At 31.8% G+C, this 24,016-nt stretch overlaps 1 protein-coding gene and 2 long non-coding RNA genes across 3 annotated transcripts in view; 1 reads left to right on the plus strand and 2 right to left on the minus strand.

Moving 5' to 3' along the window:
• The window catches only part of LOC128668224 (uncharacterized), a 126,659-nt gene extending 120,200 nt beyond the window's left edge, over positions 1–6,459 (minus strand). Inside the window, exons 1-2 of the long non-coding RNA XR_008403989.1 lie at positions 6,370–6,459; positions 6,085–6,287 (exon numbers count right to left, since the gene is read on the minus strand). This is a non-coding gene — a long non-coding RNA (uncharacterized LOC128668224). The remainder of the gene's footprint in view (positions 1–6,084; positions 6,288–6,369) is intronic.
• A 69-nt stretch (positions 6,460–6,528) lies between these two features.
• On the minus strand, positions 6,529–7,045 carry LOC128668225 (uncharacterized). The gene is made up of 3 exons (XR_008403990.1): positions 6,957–7,045; positions 6,711–6,866; positions 6,529–6,635 (listed from the first exon to the last, which is right to left on the minus strand). It is a non-coding gene; the product is annotated as an uncharacterized LOC128668225 (long non-coding RNA).
• Positions 7,046–8,606: 1,561 nt separating this feature from the next.
• The window catches only part of LOC103574142 (latrophilin Cirl), a 211,846-nt gene continuing 196,436 nt past the window's right edge, over positions 8,607–24,016 (plus strand). The window contains exons 1-2 of the mRNA XM_008553519.3: positions 8,607–8,922; positions 9,411–9,475. The gene's annotated coding sequence lies outside the window, so the exon portion shown is untranslated. The remainder of the gene's footprint in view (positions 8,923–9,410; positions 9,476–24,016) is intronic.

Genomic DNA, 24,016 nt, shown 5'->3' on the forward strand with positions numbered 1-24,016 from the left:
AAAATAAACTAAAAATTCTTTTTAATTTCTCATTTCCTCTGTAGAAAACTTAGAAAAAGCACTAAGAAAATCCAAAACCAATTTGGATACTTTAAAAATTTAAATAAAATAATTTGTAAAAGACGCAGTGATGTAATCAATTTTTAAAATGTGTTTGGATATTTTTATCCCGGTATAAAAATGCAAATTTCATTTTATATTTTTTTATTAAATAAAATAAAGTATTAAATGTCCAAAAAAGGAGCAATGGTCACAAATGTTACTTCTACCCTATAGTAGATATTTAAAATTTTAATAAATTTATTTTATACCAAAAATTTTAATTTAATAATAAAAAAAATTATTTTTAAATTATTTTGAATTGAATCTTTTTTTTGTTTTAAGAAGGCCCAAATTTTCCAAAGATTAAAATTTGCTCATTTGAATTATGCCAATTAAATTTGTCCCTTTTTCCAATTAAATTTATTTTTTTTTCTTTAATATTTTGACGAGTTGAATAAAAAAAAAAAAGTACAATTAATGATAAAAAATATTTCCGCAGTAAAATAATAAATAAAATGAATGTTAGATTGATTTATATGAATATTTTAAAAAAAATCTTGTGCTTTAGTGTAAATTATATCAAACTGATAAAAGTATCACAAAAAAGGTTATAAATCCCATGTAATTCACATAAAAGTGTTGTTATAATAATTCAAGTTTATCTGTACAGATGTTAAGTACAAATTTAATCTGAGGTTTTAACTTTTCTAGCTTTACAATCTCATGACAATTCACAAGTTGACTGATTACTCAGTAACACGATAAACATTAGCATGTACCCGGTATTATTTAAAATTTTAAATATATTAAAATGTGTATGCTGAATGAAATTTATTGCGGCACACTAAAAAATTATGATTAATTCAAAGCATAAATAATTAACATTAAGCATGATTAAAAATATTTCCGAGTAAAGTAGTACACAAATATAATAATTATCAAAAGCACGAAAAACAAGGCGACAATCTTTTGTGTTAAAGTTAAAAAAAAATTTAACGCGTTCATAAAATCATAAACAAAGCGCTCAGCACAGCAACACCTGTCGTGAAGGCGTTATTTTCTTTTGCGCCCTCGACTTTTTTTATTTTTCTATTCATTCTTTCTTCTCATAATAGTGCCGAGACAAAATTAAAACAACCGGGTCGCGCTCAACTCTTTCACTATAGTTAAGTAAATTAATACAACAAAAAAACAATAAAAACGGGATAAAATAAAAGTAAAAAGATTCTAATTATCCCTGAAAGGTGTGAGCAGGCACGCACACTTGAGAAAAGGTCTTGTCGGCTTTTGCTTTTGCCCCTGAAGCTTTTGCCGTTGGCCTTGTATGCTGTGTCCCTCTATGTCCCTTTACTCTTGAGATCCCAAGAATAAGAGAGTACATATTCAACTCGCGATTCAACTCTTTTGCTTTTGCTTATACTTATACTCACTTGCATTGGTTAGCTTTAGTTACTATACAACAAGTTGCATTGCATCTTGGATCGGTTGAGGAGCATGAGATCACGCGTCGTTGCCGGCAGCAGCAGCATCAACCGCGCGTTTTGATATTCATGTTTCAACATTATTTATGGTCCTTAGAATGAGAAGCCGCACGCGTATTCCTGACACACACGACGTGTCTCAACACATAACGCAACACACATGCCACTGGCAATCTCATTTAAAAGATAGTTTAATACTTATTTACATCAGAACAACATCAACAGCAACAAAACATATTTTTTTAATAAACAGTTAAAAATAATAATAATGAAGAAAATATATTGAAACAACGGCGGGAAAAGTGCGGACGTATAAATGTGTAAGAAAAAATAAAATAAGGGTGGAAAATTACACGTTACATGTTTGTTAGTACGTGATATATATGAATAAAAAAAAGTAGACTACTCGAAAGTAAGAGCATGGAGCTGTGTATTGCAATAAATGAACGTCTGACTAAAGTATACGCACATGAAAGAAAAAAAGGGCAGAACCACATGTTGTTTCATTATTGTATAGAGCTAAGAGTCGCGACATAATATTCTTTATACTTATATTTATGTACATATATATATGTGTGCATGTATGTGTGAGTAAAAAGTACTCAGGGCTGGTTTAGTTGGGGGGGTGTGGTTCAAGCACGCGTTACGGACATAATTCATCCGACATCGTGTGTAAAGCCTTTTTGTATAGTGTGACGTACACATGTACAAATCCTGGTTTTTATGTATCATCGTCGCTGATAAGCACAACGCGAGTATAGTACACACACATATATATATATGTATATACATAATCAGGGTTAGTATACTTTTATATTATGGAATCAATTCCTGCGCAACCCCTCATCATCATCATCATCATCATCGTGCTGTTCCTTCCTTACTAACTAACTAATGGTCCCTAATCAATATCCTGTGTGTGCTGCCGAGTGGTAATTTTCGGAGGGTTACGTCACTTTATTATTATCGTCTAGTCTTTATTCTATATACATTCGAGCTATTCCTGCATTTGCTTTATTATTTTTAAATTTTGTTGATCAAGTTTGAAGATTTTAAGGAGAGCGCTGTTAGAAAAATTAAAATAAACCGTGAAAATATTAATATTTTTATAATTTTAGATTTTTCAATAAAAAATCCGTGCTGACAACGGATTATTTTTGTTTAATCTTTAGATGACATTATTATAAAAATTTTTAATTGACACCAAATTTCTTTATCACATAATTTTTTAAAATTTTGGTCTCCTTATGAATAAAGTTGAAGAAAAGTTTTTTAATGTAAGGTAAACACCTAGTACCCGAACAGGGAACTAGTATTCGATCACTCCGTGTATTTATATATATATTTAGTAAAATTGAGTAAATATAGATACACAAATACATGAGTGATCGAGTACTGGGTCTCTTACCTTACTCCGAAAAAATAATTTACGTAAGTCTTATTATTTAATTGTGTCTTTATATATCAAAGTAGAGCAAAGCTAAAAAAAGACAAGCTATAAAAATTTGAACATATTTCACATATTTATATATCTAATAGATTTATGGAAGTCAATGTCGATTTTAAATATAAAAAATGAGATCTACGAAGATACTGTTTAAAATATTGTGAGAAATTATTTAAACATATATATATAGAAGAGAAGGAAGTTCGTTGAATTTTGTTGAAATTTAAAATTTAACAATAATTTGGTCGGAAAAAAGTTTTAAATAAAATTTAGCATCTGGGCTTTGTGATTTATTTTTTATTTTAATGTACGATAGAAGAGCTGTCTTATGCAATTGCGTATTCAATGAGGCAGAGAGTACTATGAGATGCATGTTTAAGACAGCAAGAGTTTTCTTCCGAAGAGTTTGCAACTTTTTTCCCGACAAAACTAAGACGACAATGTAATGGGCGCTTTGCAAGCACACAGTTGCTGATGCTCTACTACTGCTACTACTACCGTTACTACTATAACAACAACAACAATAATAACAACAACAACAGCTAGTTTTACTACTCTATTCAAGTTGAAGAGTTTAAAAGCATCCGCTTTAGAATACAAGAGTAAATAAATGGCACGGGAATTCATTTAGATAACTAAACGAGCTTTATAATCTCATGACGATTCACAGCTCGACTGATTACTGATACTTAAATACACGATTCTTTTATTACTTTTATATCAAACGAATCCTTTTTTAAAAACAACAAACAAAACATTCAATTAAGAGTAAAAAAATTTAGTGATAAAAAAATAATCTCAATAAAAAAACATGAAGACAAGAATAATTTAAGACATCGGAAATTTTTTAGCCACTCCAAAGTATCTGAAAAATTTTACTCGAGGGTTTTTAATTTTTATGAAGAACGTCTAGACACCAAAGAATAAAACTGAGTCCATTACGTCTTGGAGAATAATATCAGTATAACTACTTGTTGTGAAAAAATCGCGAGGAAGATTTATTTTTTTGCAAATTTTTTTTTTTTTTAGTTTATTTGAGTTTTGTGACTTTGGGTTGATTTAGTTTTTATTTTTTTTTCATTAAAATTTTAGCATTCTGAGAAATTTTTTTATCAACTTTTTTTGGAGAAAAATCTGGCAAATTCAGCAACCACCCGCCAGTACAATCGACGATGTATCCTTTTTGTGTCGACCTCGAGATTCCAAACCCGTGGAAATAACCGCGCGCAGGTTGCAGTTAAGACCTCAAAGTATCGGGTTTCCCGATTTTATCAGCAGACGTTTTAGCTGACTTCTCAAGTATATTATGTATATAATATATATACATATGTGCGAATAAATATATACATATATATAAATAAACAATATATATTGAATTTTTAAGTATACAATAAACTTTTCCACCAATTCAGTTTATTGAACTTTGATTTTTAAAATTCTGATAAAAAAAATTAAACTTTTTTTTTCAGTAAAATAAAATAATTAACTGCCATTAATTATTACTTACAGAAATGTCTCTTCTGTAACGAATTCAAAAAATATAAATTACTAATTTCTGTTAATAATTCAATTTCAAGTCTCGGTATTTTCATTGATGAAAAAAAACTTCAGTAGACATGAAAATTTTAATTTTTAAATTACTCAGCTCTCTGCCGAATCGATAAAAAAAATTATTCTAACGGTGGCAAAAAGCGTTACCATATTTCACATGATAAAAATAAATTTAAGCGATCAAGTTGGCTGTGGCCTGTTTATTTGACCTTTTTTCTACTTTTTTAAATTTAAAAACTAGAAATAAAACTTGATTTTATATTTATAATTGGTATTAAATGTATTTCATAAATCGTCGTTCGCGACCTTTGAAAGTCCGAACTGTTCTTTAGATCACTCTCGTAAAATATCATGCTAAAATAATTCAAATTAATTATTTATAACAGTTGTAATTTTTTCATCGATCCATTGAAGAGCAGAGGAATTTTAAAAAAAGACGAAATGTCATTTGAATTTTAAAATATTTTCAACCCAAATAAAAATGTGATAAAATTATTATGAATAAAATAATTGATTCAACTTTAAGCTCCGATACGCGGATTAATTTTACGTCCTCATCCTATCCAACTTTTCTCGTATTAATAAAATAAATTATTAATATAATAAATTACATAAAATATCAATATAAAATTTTCATCTCGACTAATGGACGTTTAAATGAATATTTAACAAGATTTTCAATAGAATATCTATTTTAATATCATTGTAATTTTATTATAAGCCAAATTCATCGAGGTTGAGGTAAAAGTTTTTAGTGAAGACCATAAAAGCATTAGATCTTAGCAGGATCGTTAGAGAATGGAGGATATATGAGATAATAGCTAAAGCTTTACTCTAATAACTACCTAGTATTTAATATGAGGAATAAGGATGTGAGGATATAAGGATGACACAGTGAATAGTGTATGTCATAATCTCAATTCTGGTCGGTCGATAACCCGGTAGAGCTTCGATTGACCCATTTACGTTGCTAATAGATAATCAACCGACTGATATCCATTACCAGATAATAAAAAATATAAAAATCAGGGTAAAATAAAGATAAAAACAAGTTAATGAATCCTGACATAAACGGTTTAGTGTCCAAGGCATGAGAATATCGAGTTTTCTATTAACTTACTGGTGTAGTAACCGAGACAGCGATTAACTGAGGTAATTGCCGGATAACTGACGCATCGAAACGCTACCACCATCATGACTAGACCTCTATCGTCTCTATCAGCTCTATCATTCGTTAATTTAAATAAAAAATAGTCCAAGAAAAGTATTTCAATATCGTCTTGGTACGGTGGTTAATGATAAGCATAAATATATAACCGTAAAAAAATATAATGAGAATATTTGCATTTCTAAAATTGATTAAAATTCATCAGTTGATGCTGGCGATATCAATAATCGATCTTTTATGATATCTCTATTAACTTTAATGCTATTTATTATTATCTCATTTTATCAAACTCGATTATTAGCGACATTTATTAACGTCAGACTCGTTTGTATTTTAAATAATTTATATTTTATGGAGAAATAAATATTAAAATGATTAAATAATTAATTACTCACTCATCGCTGGAAATGTAGATGAAGATGGTAATGAAATTGAAATTGAAGGTGAAGTTGATGATTCGCCGGATGTAATCCGTCTCAAAATGTCTTTGTAGAAGTTCATTGTCTTCGCAGTACAATGGGACCAAAAGCTCCAGGATATCATTCAGTGGGTCTGCTTTTGAAGATTTATTTTCAAGTGTTCTATTACAATATTAAACCTGGAAAAGAATTATTTATTTACAATTAAGATGTAAAATGTCACTAAACTGAAAACTTTGTACTATAATTATATTTATATACCTGGGTTCAATATCCGGACTTCAGAGTATTTTACTATCATTGTTTTGATATTATTAATTATTTTTATTAATTAATGAGTGACAAGCTTTGAGAATTACCAGCCATTGTTTTCACAAAAGTGAATGATTGTTGCATAATTATGACTGACAAGTGTTTTAAGTCTGGCTTTATCAACTCGAGTAATTTTATTTAAATTTCATGCTCGAGATATTGTAATCAAGATTATAAATTTGGTACCAAGTGAATTTGTTAGTTAAATATATGAGCTAAGATATTCAAATTATTCAAAATTACAATTAAGATCTTCATAAAAAGTAAATAAAGAGAGCAATAAAAATCACCTGTTACTTTTCTGACAATTTTTCATCTTCTTTAGTTTATTTCTACTCTTTTGTGATTTTAATTAATTAAAAATATATTTTTTATATTTATTCATCATTTGAATTCATTACTGTAATAGTAATAATAGATTTTTTACTTCGCACCGACATGATAACCTGCAATAAAAAAAAATTGATGGTTTGGTTATGATTTAATTATTGTTAACTTTATTATTGATAATTAAAAAAACCAAGAACTTTAATCACCTTTTTAATAAAATAAATCAATTAATTTATGAGAATTAATTAATTGATTAGCAGCTTGAAATACTTTGCCGCTAACTCTTAGGTCTAAGCGTCTGGAATCTAGACGCAGAACGTTCTAGAACGTTTCAAACATCGAAGCGCTGCGAGCGTTCTGCGCACCCGCGCACACGATTCGAATTTTGCGCGTCATTTTGAAGGACGCCATCTTTGTAAAGCCAAGATGGCGTCCCAAAGTCCCAAAGTGAAACGACGCGAGCTTTAAATCGTTCGTATAATTAATATTCAAAGTGACGAAATAAAATCGTGCAAGTATCTAAAAATATGACTCACTTATAGAGATTAATTTCTTAAACAAAATGAGATATTAATTATCATTAATCATTAAGTATTTTATAGTTTTATTATTTAATTAATTTTGTGAGTTTGTTGAAGTGGAAGTGTCTAGTGTCGAGTCAGTGTTCGGAAATCATTATCGGTTAAATTTTTTCGCGGAGACCTAATTTCAAATTAATTTTTTTTTTTTAATCGTTTGACATTAGTGACTGTAGAGTAACTTAACTTTTTTTTGTAAAGAAATTATTTATAAAATATGACGCGATAACTTTTGGATGTCTATTGTCTGTACGAGCGACATTCAAATTTTGTGCGTCATTACAGGTGGCGCCACCTTTATCATGCCAAAATGGCGTCCCAAAGTGAAACGACGCGAGCTTTAAATCGTTCGTGTAATTAATATTTAAAGTGACGAAATAAAATAGTTGAAGTGTCTAAAAACATGACTCATTCGTAAAGAATAATTTTTTGAACAAGTTGAGATATTAATTATCATTATTCATCAAATATTTTATAGTTTTATTATTTAATTAAACTTGTGACTTTGTTGGTGTGGAAGTGTCTAGTGTCTAGTGTCGAGTCAATGCACAAAAAATATTCTCGCTTGAATTTTTTCGCGGCAACTGAATTTCAAATAACTTTTCTTTTTTAATAATTTTTTTTTGTTTTTATTTTTTTTTTCTAATGATCTGGCATTAGTGACTGTACAGTAACTTGACTTTTTTTTATAAGAGAAATTATTTATAAAATATGACTCGATAATTTTTTGATGTCCTTTTGTTGTACAAACGACATTCAAATTTGTGCGTCATTACAAGTGGCGCCACCTTTGTCATGCCAAGATGGCGTCCCAAAGTCCCAAAGTGAAACGACGCGAGCTTTAAATCGTCCGTATAATTAATATTTAAAGTAGTGAAATAAAATGGTGCAAGTATCTTAAAATGTGACTTACTCATAGAGATTAATTTTTTGAACAAAATGAGATATCGATTATCATTAATTATTAAGTATTTTATAGTTTTATTATTGAATTAAATTTGTGAGTTCGTTGAAGTGGAAGTGGAAGTGTCTAGTGTCGAGTCAGTGTTCGGAAAACATTTTCGGTTAAATTTTTTCGCAGCAACCGAATTTCAAATTATTTTTTTTTTTTTAATGATTTGACATTAGTGACTGTAAAACAAATAAAAATTATTTATAAAAATATGACGCGATAATTTTTTGATGTCTTTTTGTTGTACAAGCGACATTCAAATTTTCGACTCATTGCCAGTAGCGCCACCTTTATCATATCAAGATGGAGTCCAAAAGTAAAATGACGCGTAGCTTTTAATTGTTCGTATATTTAGTCTTTAAAATAGTAAAATAAAATAGTTAAAGTGCTTTAAAATATAACTCGTTTATAGAGATTAATTTTTTGACCAAATTGAGATATTAATTATCATTAATCATTTAGTATTTTATAGTTTTATTATTTAATTAGGTTTGTGAATTTTTGGAGGGAAAGTGTCTAGTGTTGTGAGTGATCAGTGTCTAGTGTGTAATCAGTGTTTTTAATTACAAAAATTATCAGTTAAAATTCAAAAGTGTTAACAGTGTTTTCAGTCATTTTCAAAAATCCAAACTTTATTTTCAGGTAATAAATTAATTTAATAAAATTTTTTTTTTTAATTTTAGTTTCACAAAAATTACATAGAAAATCACTCAAACATTTTAAAGTCCCTGGAATATGATACTGAAATTAGTTGACGTCTATTAATTTTTGGATTTTTTTTAAAAGCGATAAATTAAAAGAAAAAAAAATTGCAGGAAATTGCATCTGTATTTTTTTGAATTTCCTACATGTGCCTATTTTTTTTTTTTTAATTTATCATTTTTAAAAAAAATCAAAAATTATTAGACCTCAACTACTTTCAGGATCATCTTGGAATAGATTAAAAAAATTTTTTTTATTTAAAAATAATAATGTCATTTTTTTTAACCAGATATTTTTTAAAAGTAAATACTAAAATAAATATGACCTTAATCACCAAATAATGCCTTTTATGAAAATACAATAAGGAGAAAATTTTTATTTAAATACAAAGTAAATTTTTTTTTTAACTTCACTTATTATTTTTGCAGAGAACGAAGCAGTTTTATTTTTAATTCATCAGCAAAACCAAGATGTCCGTCACTATTCATCACCGGTGAGTGAATTAAAATAAAATTATACATTAAATAAATTCATAATGAATTTAAAATGAGAATTAAGAAATAGGTTAAACATAAAAAAAGAAAAATGACAATAAGTTTTATAAAGTCACGCACCAAGTAGCATAAATCAGTTACAACCAACGACTTTATTAAAGTAAAAGGTGCATACAGTCTGTTTTAATAACACAGTTATAAATATACTATAATAATTCATTCTCTTATATAATAACATACTTAAAATATAAATGTATGTCTAAACAATGCATACATAATCAACTTAACATTTATCGACATCCGTGAATAAGCGGAATTTTATCCTCATTATAATTATAATCATCATTATGATTATTAAAATTTAAACCATCATGTATAATATATATATTTACATGACTGCAAGAGCAAATAGATGTTTATCAGTCCAGTTGAGCGTTAAAATTAAACTCAATGTATTCAAAATAATTTTGACTTTGTTGAAGTACACCGCGTGCGCTAATGTCGGTAGACTTACTTGGCATATTTCCCTCTCACAAACTCAAAACAACTGCAGCTCGTAATATGTACAATCATGTAACAACCACCGACATGATTGTTCGTACATGTTAAATAATTTCACTAGTTCATACATGATAGAAACATGCGAGTTAGTTGAATACAGAACTTGAATTCAAAATCCCAGAATTTATAATCCATGAAGGAGTTGAGCGCATTTCTCTTGGGATATAAGTATTTGCAACAGGAGTAGTTTAAGTTGTCATTGTAATTGTAGTTGTAAGTTGTAGTTGTAAGTTGTAGTTGTAGTTGTAGTTGTATAGATCTAAATGTTGTAGTAAGTCTAGAAGTAACAGAACAGCAGTAGCATCTTACTCTGGGGAATTAACGTAAAGCGCGACAAGAACACGCAGAAATAAATTTTGTCTTATTCTACACGGTCTATTCTTTCAATGAATATTGACCAGCGTTGCATGTTTATGATTACCTTGTCATTAATATATACTTTTTATTCATGATTAACAGACGTCCCTGGTGAAATCATGATACAAAATATTAATTTACCGAGTGATGTAGATATAGATGGATTAAAATGAAACATTGAATGGCGTTATTATTTCCGTCGAGACTTACGTAGTGCGTAGAAATCGCTAATCAAACCTGAGACGGTACTCGGAGTACAGAGAGCATAGGAAGAGGAAGGTCTTCTCTTCTTCTCATCCAATGGAGACAATCGCGGCTGAGCTGCTGTTGTTCCATTGTATTCTAGACTCAGCTCTTGTGCCATTATCGAACGAACGCGGTCTCCCACACCCTCTCAATTCTCTTTTTCTTTTATTTTATACCTTTTTTTATTGTTATTGTTGTTATTATTATTATTATATACACGTTTACAGATATAGATATATTTTTTTCCCTATATTCTGGGTCTCGGAGTTTGAATGCAGTCTGGCAGGTCCTCGTATAGTTTGAGGAATTACTATATAATACAGAACTTGCAAATATAACAGTGCGTCATTCGTTGAAAAATTTTTTCAGGCGGGTCTATGGTCTTGTATAGCTGCGGTGATGTTTTGGCAACGACTTTGACAGACTAATTATAGGAGACGTTTTTAGTATTTTATTTTTTTTTATTTATCCATGCAGTAGGGGATTTGTGGGGAGTAAGGGTGAGTGGAAATATTTAGGGATTGGGAGGAAGAAGGGCTTGGCTGAATGAAAATCGTAAGTTATCGGTAAAAATATTCAGTGGAAAATCAAACAAATCGTGGATAGATTATAAAACGCTGACGTGAGTTTGATATTCGGCCAAGTGTAAGGGAAAAAAAAAGGAGAAAAAAGTAAAAGAACTGAGATTGAGACGACGAGGGACACAAGCTTGTAAAAGCGTGATCGGGCAACTGCTCTCGATATTAAAAAATGGCTTTCAGAGCGTAAAATTCTAATATCTTCAATAGAGTCTGGTCTTATATTTTCATGAAAAGATGAGTAATAATAATAATGGTACTAATGGTAATAATAAAAAAGTATTAAACGGAGGTAAATTATACCAACAAAAAAGTCATTTTAAATTACTATACTTCAAACTATTTTTTTTTTTATTCCAATAATTGATTCATCGGATAATTTTTTCCCTCGGTATAATGGTAATAAAAAGTTTTTATTCAATTGTCAGTTTTGATAATTTGATTTTGAAATTTAGGAATAAAATATACATACATAATAACGTGTGAGAAAAGTTTAAATGTCATTGAGTGTCTGGCTCCTTTCCTCATTAGCCCATCATATATTGAATAATAATAGACTTAATTAAAAGTTATTAAATGAATATTTTCTATAGTTCAACTGTCGAATATGTAATTTTAAAAACTGTAAACTTTGTATATTTTAAGTATTGAATAACCTGGACAATAGATAGACGATGATGACACGGGTTATATCTGATATACAATAGCACGGTGTAGGTTGGAATGCGAAACAGAACCGTGGGGGAATCTGCTAGTGAATGTTTTCGGTGGTAATAACTGCTGCAGGAGATTAAGTGATATCTTTGGCACCCAGACACAAACTACGCGAAGGGCGGAGTATTAGTAGCGAGACAGGCGCGGATATAACGCGATAGCATTCAATTTTTATTATCGTAGAATGTCTATTCAGCTCTTTGGGCACATCATAATCGCATTTAACGTCTGGTTGCATAAAGAAATTAGCTCATTCATGGGAGGATTTTAAAAAAATAAAAAAAGTATAAATTTAAAACGTGAATCGAACATTCCGGCATTTCAAATGCAATTCATTACTACTGAATTTTGCATTAGTTTAGTAAAAAAAAAAAAAAAAATAAAAGTTAAATATACGTTAAAGAGGATGAGAAAAGCGACGGCGGGATAGAATATGAAATAATATAATTTGAATCTGATCGTTTTTATTATTCAGTGGATGAGGATATTAAATGTTGGGACTTAACGTTTGCATTAGGTAGATAAATAAATTCTTTTGAATGGTCGTTAACGACCATTAACAGGAACTGCAGACGAGATAGGCAGAGTCACGTGCGCGCTTTGGCAAACCCAACAGATCGAGAATCCCTGGCAAACACGACTAGCAAATATTGAACGCTTCGCAATCGTTGACACGAGGCTCAAAAATAACAACGCTATTTTTTTTATTTTATTTATTTATTTATTTTTTTTTTTTTATTTATTTATTTATTTATTTTTTTTTTTGTTTATTTTAAACTTTAGTTTATTCGCCGACTCGTTGGTTCCATTTATTTTACACGTTTACCGTCAATCATATTTTATTTATGAAAAAAAATTACTCCGATTGCTTAACACATAAAATGACAACCTTATGTGATATTTTTTTTTAAAAGGGATTCATTTTTTATTTTTTTTTTTTGAGTTAAATTATCTAATTATAATTCAACGATTTCCAGACATACGGAAATTTAAATTAATTATAACTGACTTTGACAAACGGCTTACCTCATAATTGAAAGAAAGTAAAAATAGCAACTCGTAAAAATAAATGTACGTATTCGTATTACACGTGTTTAAAAATATTTGATTAACATTTTAAAAAAATTCCTGTTTCTCATTTTAATTTTCATCTTATCGTGTTCTTGTTTTTGTTTTTATTGTTATTCATTAAAATAAGTGACACTACAGAGCGGTTATCGTTTTGCATTTGTTAAGTCGAATAAAAATGCTGAATGTTCGATAATGACTCGGTATGATAATTGAGGCATAAAAGATGGAGTAATTTACTGGATGGATTCGCCCGAGGATGAAGTTGAAGCTCATAAAGCGGGTGAATACACAACAGTGTAAAGTCTATGTACATATAACGTATGAGAGTATGAATATGTGTGTATGAATAAGGATCGGCTAAGAAAAAAAAAAAAAAAAAAAGGGAACGGCTAACATATAACAGGACGGATGCACGGATCGACGCGCATCATATCGTGTGTATGCGCGTGCGAGTCAATTTACCAGAGAAAATAGCCACAGAGAAATTGTTTCGTCTAAAGGTAGTGGTTAATTTAGTAGGAGAATTCTACCAGTAGTCTCTTCAGTTCTTCACTCGACCCTGAAATAAATATATGTATATCTATATATATACATATATAAATTACTATCAACTTCATAACTCTTTACTCTTCACTTGCTTCTTCATCCGTTATATACATCATATTCTACAGCTTTTCGTCTGTGTATTCGCTGGCGCCAAATGAAAATGAGGTTTTTATATACAGATAAAAAACGCTTTTACTCGTAGCAACCACTTTTTATATATATATATATATATATATATATATATATTTATATAAAATGAAAGGAATCGAGTGTCGCACGATTTTAACCTCCAACCTCAACTGCAGTTGTAGTTTGTAGTCCCCGGAATACGTCGACAGAGCTTCATCCAGTCATGTCCCGGAAATTGAATTTCGATGAAAAACTCTTCATTTCTTTTGGTGTACATCCCATACCTCGGTTAGCTCTATTACTTCTGGATCAAACTTTTTTTTTAGTTCAACTAGTGGATGATGAAAATTTTAAATTAAATTTTAATTTATCTCATACCTTATTTTTTATATTTATTTTTCATACATTTTACAATAAATGTAAATAAGGTTAAAAAAAAAAACGTAAAAAAGTAAATAGAATTGTTGGTAAAAAATAAATAAATTAAAATGGATTTTAAAGTGAAGGAGTATTAAATGACAAGAATCGTTATCGCGAATTTCTTCGCGGATCGCACACGCGTACTACTCGAATAAGAAAAATTCTGTTGGCAGTATGTGCACTGGTACTCGTAGCAGAATGTAGAGAGGAAGAGAGATAAAGAGAAAGCCCGTTGGTATTCCGAGATTTCGTGACAGTGTTTGCGACACGCACTGTACCCCCACGTTAACGCGCGTCTACCAGTCTCCGTGGCGTGCGATCTGCTGCAGAGAGCCGCTAATTTTTTCGTTGCTTTTTCATTCCTCTGCTCTCCCTCATCCTTACATTTCTCCTCCATCTTCATCTCTCTTAACTCTTATTTTATTCCTTCTTCCCACTTACACACTCACTGCGCGAGGGGTTTGCATCTCCACTATCCACAAACGGTGCACTGAACTGACCAGCTTTGTAGCCTTTTCTTTACCATCTTCTTCTTATATTTCTTTTCCTTCTTATCCTTTATTATTATTTTTTATTTTATTTTTATTTTGTACTCTTCTTGCAATGTAATTCACTACTCTTCTTCCCCATCCTAAGTTGTTGGTCATTATTTTGTCATGGACGAAAGTTAAGAGTTTGTTGCTTTTTGGAGCGCCGGCAAAATACTCGCGCCCGCGGTTCTTTCGAATGTCCAAATTACGGCCAAGCGTAAACCTCCTGGCTAATGAAGTCGCAATTCAACCAACATTCTACCCCATCCAATCCTTGTTAAATATCAAACCTTATTCTCAACTCCATTCTCAGAGTTAACTCACTCGCGATTATACTCTACTCTTATTTTTATTAAACCCAAAATTATTTATTTTTAGTTAAACTTTAATCGATAAATTCGTCTAATATAATTTAACGTATCGACATAAATTATCCTGAATAATTTTTTGTCACACGTCTATTTTTTTATTTACTTTTTATACCTCTGTTAAATAAATTGACAGCTTGTCTATTTTATTATTAATATATCAGCCATTTATTTTCCAATATAATTATCGTCATACGTCAAAGTAAATTTACTTTTATGACATTTGATTATTATTTATCATTATTATGACATACATACATACATATTTTTATTTCATGTAATTTCATTTCATTATAATCCACAATATACATCAATTAACTGCAAATATTATTCCCTACATTATACGTAAATACTAAAAATAAATACGTGAATTAATATCATGAAAAACTTTATTTTATTTTATTTACGGCAAAGAGTTTTAAAACCGACCGACGTTACCGACAAAAAAAAAATACTCTGATGAATTTCCGCGAGAGTTTATATACAAAGAATTTTGAACTAAATTATATAATTTGTGAGCAAGTTACCTACTATACAAACACAAAAAAACACCCATATATAGAGTAAGTACAACAAAGAGGAGGGGTTTTCATACTTGTTTGCCTATAAAATACTCACCCAAAATATACATACATAATAAGTATTCATCCACATTAAATTTAAATTCAACTTTTTTCTTTTCTTTAACTCTCAATATTAAAGTGAAAAAATTTCATAAATTATTCCTCAATAAAGTATCCTACGTAATAAAAAAAATATATATATACATATATATTTGTTTTTTAAACTTTATAAAAAAAGCTTCTTCATATTTTTGTCATTCCAGCGACAAAAATATTCAATCACTTTTACTTAAATATTTTTATGTCCAAAAAAAATATATAATTCACAATCATAATGTACCTTCCATTTCCAATATTTTTATTCGACATATTTTATCATAAATATTTATGCTCTCTAGCAATCAATACACTAAAAAAAAATTCCTAGCTCTTTTTTTAAAATATTTCTTTTATTAAATTTACACTGTAAAAAATTATGAGTGAATACTGATTTTATTTTGATCCGATAGAATCACTTCGCATTCAGAGTAAATAGGGAGTTTGTTTTTTCAGCGGAGTGATCTGGATTTTTTTTTAATCCGCATTAACTCCGATTTGGAGTTTTAGTATTCGAAGGAATTTTTTTAATGAGTGAATTTCACTTTGATCCGTAATTTCAATATTACATTAAATGCCTCTTTGGAGTAAATTCAACTCAGGGAAGATTAAATGAATAAAGAGTCATTCGCTCGGTATTCGATCCGAAATTTTGATTTATATACGCATACGTATAGTATCCGAAAATAGGGCAAATGAAGATTCTAATATTGACGGTGAATATTAATACGATTGATGACTTAATTGTCAAATTGTAGCCTTGGATATTTAGTCATGTAACCATTTGCTAAAAAATTTGAACTGCTGATTTAAGAATTAAAATTTTTTTCAAGTAATTTAAAGTAGCTCAGATTGCCCTGTGATATTAATTCAACTCCTTGCACAGGTTAAAAAAATGGGGTTCATTCCCCTTCTAAATTAGCATCAGAATTTAATTCTTCATTAATAAATATAAATGAAAAACGCGTTCACTCCGCTAATTTTTTACAATGTAACAGAAACCACAAAAAGACAGATATTACTGTACCGTGATAAATAAGATTGGTTAAATTTTTGAATAATCCCCGTTATTCCATCAGGACTAGTATACACACGTTTCAGACATAATACATAATATACAACAAACATAGTACATATGTAACGATAGTGAGAAGCGTGCGTTTATAGTGCTTCTGGGCGTTGTTACCAACTGCACAAGACATCGGTTTATTGCAATCGAGGGAGTATAACTCTATACCGTGCACACATTCACACAATGCTTGCTGTATATATTGTATATATATTCAGTTATATAGACAAGAGTTGGTTGCCCGCTTACTAAAGCTCCCTTTATGACAGCCGCTATTCTGATTAATTATAGATTGCTTATGGAAATCTAACGAAAAGCCAAGCTAGCTTGTTCAATCATTATTTTCAACGCTTTCTCCTTACCTCCTTCAATTCGCGTGTTCACCACCTTGTCAGCTCATTCTGTTAACGATGCCTCGTTATATATCTCAGGCTTGTCGTGCTTTTCTCTTTACTTATAATACTCAGCTATAAACTATAATAACTATATCCTTCCGAGTTAATGAAAATCTAAATGAACCTTGTCTTTATGTCCATCATACTTTTATAAATTTTATTGTCACCCGATTGCTAAACTGCTGCCATTTAATTTAAATTGCTTGGTAGATAAATTTATTAATTACTTGGGATGGATACGATGAAAGAAAAATAATATGATACTTATACAGTAGTTTAAAATTTTATTTATAGAATAATATAAGACAGGAAGTAAAGATCATCAACGCATATTATTATTATTTTTAGATATATATTCTCTTGAACATTATTAAGTACATAAGTAATATGAAACTGAGAAAACTATTAATCATGACGTGCATCAAGTACTTGACTAACGGATACACGCTTTATAATATAAATAACTTTAACACACTACATATATATTCTGATGGATGCTACTTAAATATATACATGTATATTTATACATATAAAATTTTATGTTAAATGTATATGCATTTGTAAGATACTAGGATGTAAACGGTGACATTTGCCAAGAGCTGGGTGCAGAGCATAATATTCATCAGATCAGCGAGTCCCACTCATCGATGTGCATTTCACTTTATATAACGGTCCTCAATTTTTCTTTGTTTCTTTTATTTATTTTTTAGGGCTGTTTTTTTTTTTCTACCCGCAGGAAATTTTTATCAATATTTCATATCAGCCGCAGCCAATGGAACATCAACTCGTTCTACCAACTTGCACTGCTATCACTAACTCGATCGACGACGATATATCTCGTCGACTAGCACGTGAAAATTGATCAAATGGTTACGAAAAATAACTAAAAGAGCATACAAGTACACAACAATAAAAAAAAATACATATACATATATATGCTTATGTATTTATGTATGTGGATAAAAAAGAGATGGAGTAGCCAAATTTGATTTTAAAGGGAGAGAAAGGATCCTATCCACACTCACATTTATATATGTGATATCTACCTATATATATATATATGAAGACATAAAATATAAAACCAAATGGTGCAAATGCCCCGAAGCATCAGCGAATTATCATGCTTTTGATATGGGAAAAAAAACATCCGCACTCTAGTTGGCAGGATGAAAGTCAACGCCAACAGGAACGTGGGTCACATTTGGTGTAGCACCCGGTTTTATCTACGTAGTAATGACAATCGATATAATAAATCAAGGGTATCTAAAAGTCAGCAGTATAACGTACGGGAGTGAATGAGTTTGTATGTATATATATATACATATATATACATAAACTATGGGAGTGTATGTGAATGAGTGAGTGAGTCTCTTAGTTTCGACATTGCCATCAGGGTCTACATTGACAAATGTCTCTATTTCAACGTCGTATACATTGTACATGTACCATTTCTTCGGCAGGGTACCCCTGCCTTTAGATGCTACTGCTACTGCTACTGCTACTGCTGTTACTGCTACTGCAGTGGCTGTAGAATAGCCCTCGCTCGGTTGGGCAATAAAAATTGTCAATTGGGGTAGGTTGACTGTCCCACATGCTCTCCATCTATCCTACACAATACAATAGTGCATTAAGCTATCTCTGTGCATCATGTTAATTCACTGGATTGAATCGCTCCCTTAGGCTTACACACATACACATAGACACACATATATTTTATATACGGTTATCAATAAAAATATACTATTACGTACACATATATTATGTAGGTTAAGAGTTGAATGTACATTGAGAAATTGAAAAAATGATGAGCCGAACCGGATTCATCTCGCAACTTTGATTGACCGTCGGCCATTTGTATTGTATGTGTTTATTATACGTGTACACGTGTATTACTCGAGCGTGTGGTGATAAAAAATAAAATCTATTGCAACTGCTTGGTGATTTGCCCATGGTAAAGTATACATACGTAGAATGTAGAAGAGTCTCTGAGCGGAAAGTGAGTCGTTGATTAGTATTCAGGGTTTTTACGTGCAAACGGATACACAAGATGACGATGAGACACCATATCCCGCCGCCAGGTTATAGTGTTATGTGTATTATATAGTTATATTGTGTGTTGTGTGTAGTCGGTGATGCACATAAACTTGTATTTATGCTCATGTTGCGAATAGACGTCGAGTTGTTGTAAGACGCGACTTTATTCGCCGCCAGAGGCCGTTTCTTATTCATAAAACCAATGTTTGTGGCGTGCTGTAGTTCCACTTGCACTCTATATGACGATTATTCTAGCTCTGGAAAATTGACATTCCCTTTATGGTTACCCTGTGTCCATTTATCTTTCTATCGGTTGGTTATACATCTATATATTTATATGCTTATATGTGTGTGCAGAAGGTATATATATCTATTGAAACTTTAAAGTATCTATATGTGGATCGTACGTATTTATTATTTTATTTCTTCAGTACTCGTCGTTTGCTAATTTTACTTAGCAAGTATCAACTCCCTTTCTGAAGACGAGAAAAAAAAAAGCGAACGTGAGTTGATTAATTCGTTGAATTATGTATTTCATTTCGCGGTGTATATACACAGTGAGCTTAAACATTTTTATATTCGTCGCAATCAATTTTCTCTCAACCGCATGTAATATAATAAGTATAGCATCCCTTTAAATTCTCTCGGGGAAAAAAAATAAAAATATGGACAAGTAAAAGAAGCAGGAGAAGAAGATGAAGAAGAAGAAGACAAAATAAAGGAATAAAAAAAATCCGACAATCCCTTTGAGAATACTTAATAAGGACATTTTCTCTTTCCTTTGTTTCTTTCAGCAACCCAACAGCTTTAAACATAAATTCGTTGATTTGCTCGTCGTGTCGACACAAAGGAATCTTTTTCCGCAATGAAGAAGGAAGCAGTTTACGACTTGGGCACATGAAATAGCGCACGCCGATTGAACGATATCGAGGATTATAATCACTTCTGCTGCATAGTCTGCATAGCATTCCCTAAAAATACGAGAATTTTGGTGCTGTACTGTGGTACCTCCAAGTATAACACAAAATCATCTGTGTGTGTGTGTATATACATGTATATGTTGAGATGCAGGAAGGAGGTATATAAGGATGAAGAGAACGCACAGCACTCTCGGAATACTGCGATGCTTTGCACACGAGGGTGGCACGTTGAGTGGAGCGCATACTCGCGATTGTGTCAGATGGCTGGGAAGATAGTGATCTGAGAATCTCAAGAGCCCGTGGCGTACCATGAACGCTACGCTATGAGTTTCATGAGAGTAACGATGGTATAAATGTATGTATGTATGTATCGTATAGATATATTATCAATGTGTTGAAGTAAAAGCAAGATGGAGGGATAGTCGGTACGCTGGGTCTGAAGTTAGCTGGGTGCCACCAAAGTGCGGTAGAACGCGGCGGTTGGTCCAATGTGGCTAGCGAGGAGAAACTCTCGAGGGCTGTACACCACAATTGTCCGTTGGCCGTTTCAACGTCGTCAACCCAAAGATCGAATACTCAGCTTGTCGTTGTTCTCGTAGTCGCTGTTCTAGATCATCATTTCCTTTAAACACTATTCTACTATCAGTCTCAAGAGGGGTTTAAACTACGTCGAGCACTTACCACAACTATTCGATGCAATCGAGAGAGTCTAATTTCTGTCATGTCGAATGAAGCTTCTCTAATTCGGTCACTTATATATTATATATGTACTGTAATTACTGTTCATTCATCTTTGAATTATATACGTTTTACGTTCGTGATGGGTATGAAAGCGAGGTTAAGTCTAGTAATTTGTATCTATAAATCAGCGTGTCAAACAAAAAAAACCTACATGATATGAACGCGAAAACAGCCTGTTTGAATTAATTTTTTAAATGTCCCAGTTTAAATATTCGCGGTCTTTTGTGTAACCAACTTTGTGTCGGTGAGCAGCCAATCACAGGATCGGTTAAAAAAATTCTGGTATTTTTATAATTCAATTTATGGTGGGTTTCAGTAAACAAGATCCTTTAAAAAAAAAAAAAAGATAAAATATTGAATGTGTAAATTAAAATTGAGACATAAAATAATGAATTTTATTTAACACGAGTTTTATTGTAAAAAAAGTGGCGATAAAAAATAAAAAGACCGACATTTAATGTCAGTGTAGGGCAATATGTGACGTTTCAAGCTCTAAGGGCTATATGCGTGGCCGAGGTGTGAGGTCTGCACGATCAGCTGTCACGCGGTGGCCTCGGAGTTTCTGCTACTACGTAATTAAATTATGTTAATACGCGACGGCCAATTTCTGGAGGCTGGCATCGTGTAATTTCCTATCATTACGTCACTCGTCGGGCGAGAAGACTGCGCGCCAGTAAGGCTGTCTATCCTACTCTCTTCCCATGGCCCGTCTGTCCGCCTCCGGCCTCTTCTTATTCTTCTTCTTCTTCGTTCTTCTTTCTCTTTACGCCAATCTTCCGGGTCTCTTTATCTTCGTCTTCTTCATCATCCAACACCACGGCTACATCATTGGATGTGTATAATGAACGAACAAACCCATTAGCCATCGTTCGTGCCTTCTATACTACTCTGTTTCACCTCAATCTCAAGCATTTTGCATTTTACATCTCAACACACACCTGTAAGCCCCAAACAATAGTTTTATATTCCTAATACTACTTTTAATTGTCATTTTTATTAAAATTTATTTTTATTTTAAACCCAAAGTATATTTATTTATTTGTTAATTTATAGACATTGATCTTTATGTAATCGTAACTAACGTTGAAAGAAGTCACCATGTAATTTGCCAAAATATACATAGTGGTTTGTTAGTTATGAAAAAATTGGGTTCATTGAATTCAGTCATTTATGACTGGAGCCAATGGGCCTGATGAGCAACCTCAACACATAGGTAGTAATTGGTAAGCGAAGACCTCAACTTTATGTTTGAGTACACCGCTTTTTTATCACCTGCCGGGGAAGCTACTGGCTTTCTGACCTGCGCTGCCATGTCTGGAAGATTTTCTTCAAAATCTGACAAATTGGCGGAGAGTTAGATGTCTCGTCGTAGAGGCTCTGTGCACGCAACCTCTAAGAAAAACTCTCTTTCTATATATATATATATATATATATATATATATATTACTCAAGGTGCGCCACTGAAAGATTTAATCCCATCAGTTACGCGGTACAATAATCTTAACTTTTAAAAAGTGACTCAACAGACGTTTAAAGGACTCACATTGGACTACTTTGAGAGAGCTTAAAAAATTTTATAAAAACCTTGTCCAGAAGATAAAAAAAAAATAAGTATAAATAATAAAGTTGATAAAGTGAAGCAATATGTTTGACGTAAATACACGTCCCAGTATTTCTCTTTCAATATATATACATATATTATAAATTAGCGAGTTTAATAATTAAGTAAGAATAAATGAGAATAAACAAGGACGTTGGCAAGATCCTTGGAGTTAATTGTTAGAAGCCATTATATATTATTTAACGACGAAGGGAGATCTCCTGGCTGCTCATTATAACAACAGGCTACAGGTGCCAAGAGAGTATCGTATGTGAGGTTCACTTTGGCCCGGGTTTTACACCTGTACCACACGACTACCGAAGTAACAACGACCCAGAGAATCAACAAAGTTCCGCCCGTCTACCCGCGTTATAATTAACTCTCTTTGGTAGTAGCAAAGGCGTTACCCTGCTTGTACATACATACACTCTGGCTATATATACTGACGCCAACCCCCGCGAATATGGCCTTTATGACTTTATAGCGTACATCAAAGCCTCGAGTTAACTGAATATCATAGTCACGATAATAATTATCATCATTATTAAAACATAATTGCTAGTTAATTTGGAAAATTAAGTAAAGTAATGACGATTGGCGCCCAGGGTGAGGCTTTCAGCAGAGATTTATTCTTCGCGATTTGGCATTGAAGCTTTGGCAAGGGGCAACCCGACAATTAATCTACTTGCGGACCGATGAGAGAATCCAAATGGAAATGCGAGGGCCGACGCGGTTAACTGTGACCACAAACCGCAGACTGGAGAGAAACAGTATCAACATCAAAGTAAATCTAAATATATATGTATATATACATTGAATTTTTATAGCTATCGTGGTAATCCGGCAGATGAGATCCTAATACGAGTAGAATGACACGAGGCACATTTTGTAATAATGTCGCTAATGGAAAAAAAATCTTGTTAGGCAGTTAATATAATGGCTGATATGCATACTGATTTTACTGGTGATATTAATCTCTGTTGATTCCCTCTCACCTGTATTATAATTTGATGGCTGTGACAATAAAATGATTTAACCAGACGGGACAATTGAATTCTAGCAATTAATTGAATTGCCTGGCGAGAGAACCACTCGATAGAACGTTGACCGTTCCGAGTAGCTGAGAGTTGTTGTGTTGTTGGATTTACCAAACCAACAGCACAAATCCCAGCATAAAACACGTGCCGGTACATGGGTATACATCAATAACGTGAAAGATTTGAGTAGTTGTTTTCTTGTTTTATTTATTTTTTTAACTTTTTTTGCCGTCGCTGATTGCTTTCTCTTTCTCTTATTCACTGACCCGAAGAATCCTCATCCTCTGTTAGTGGCAATATGTATCGTACACGGTTGTCTACCAAATGTTTTTGACTTTTCTTTTGCCGCAAAGATCGGCCAGAGAGCAACAACCAGTCTTGGGATGCGTCCAGGTGAATTTACGACGTGGCCCTTCTTCTCTTCTTACCACCACAATATATATTTATATACATTTATGTATGCATGTATATGTCTGAGATGTATATGCATCGCGCACAAGAGCTTTATTTCAATGCACACAGCGAACCAACTTGAGAGAGGTATATAGCGACGCGTCATGCTGAG

This window comes from Microplitis demolitor, chromosome 7, assembly GCF_026212275.2.
Source record: "Microplitis demolitor isolate Queensland-Clemson2020A chromosome 7, iyMicDemo2.1a, whole genome shotgun sequence".
NCBI lineage: Eukaryota > Metazoa > Arthropoda > Insecta > Hymenoptera > Braconidae > Microplitis > Microplitis demolitor.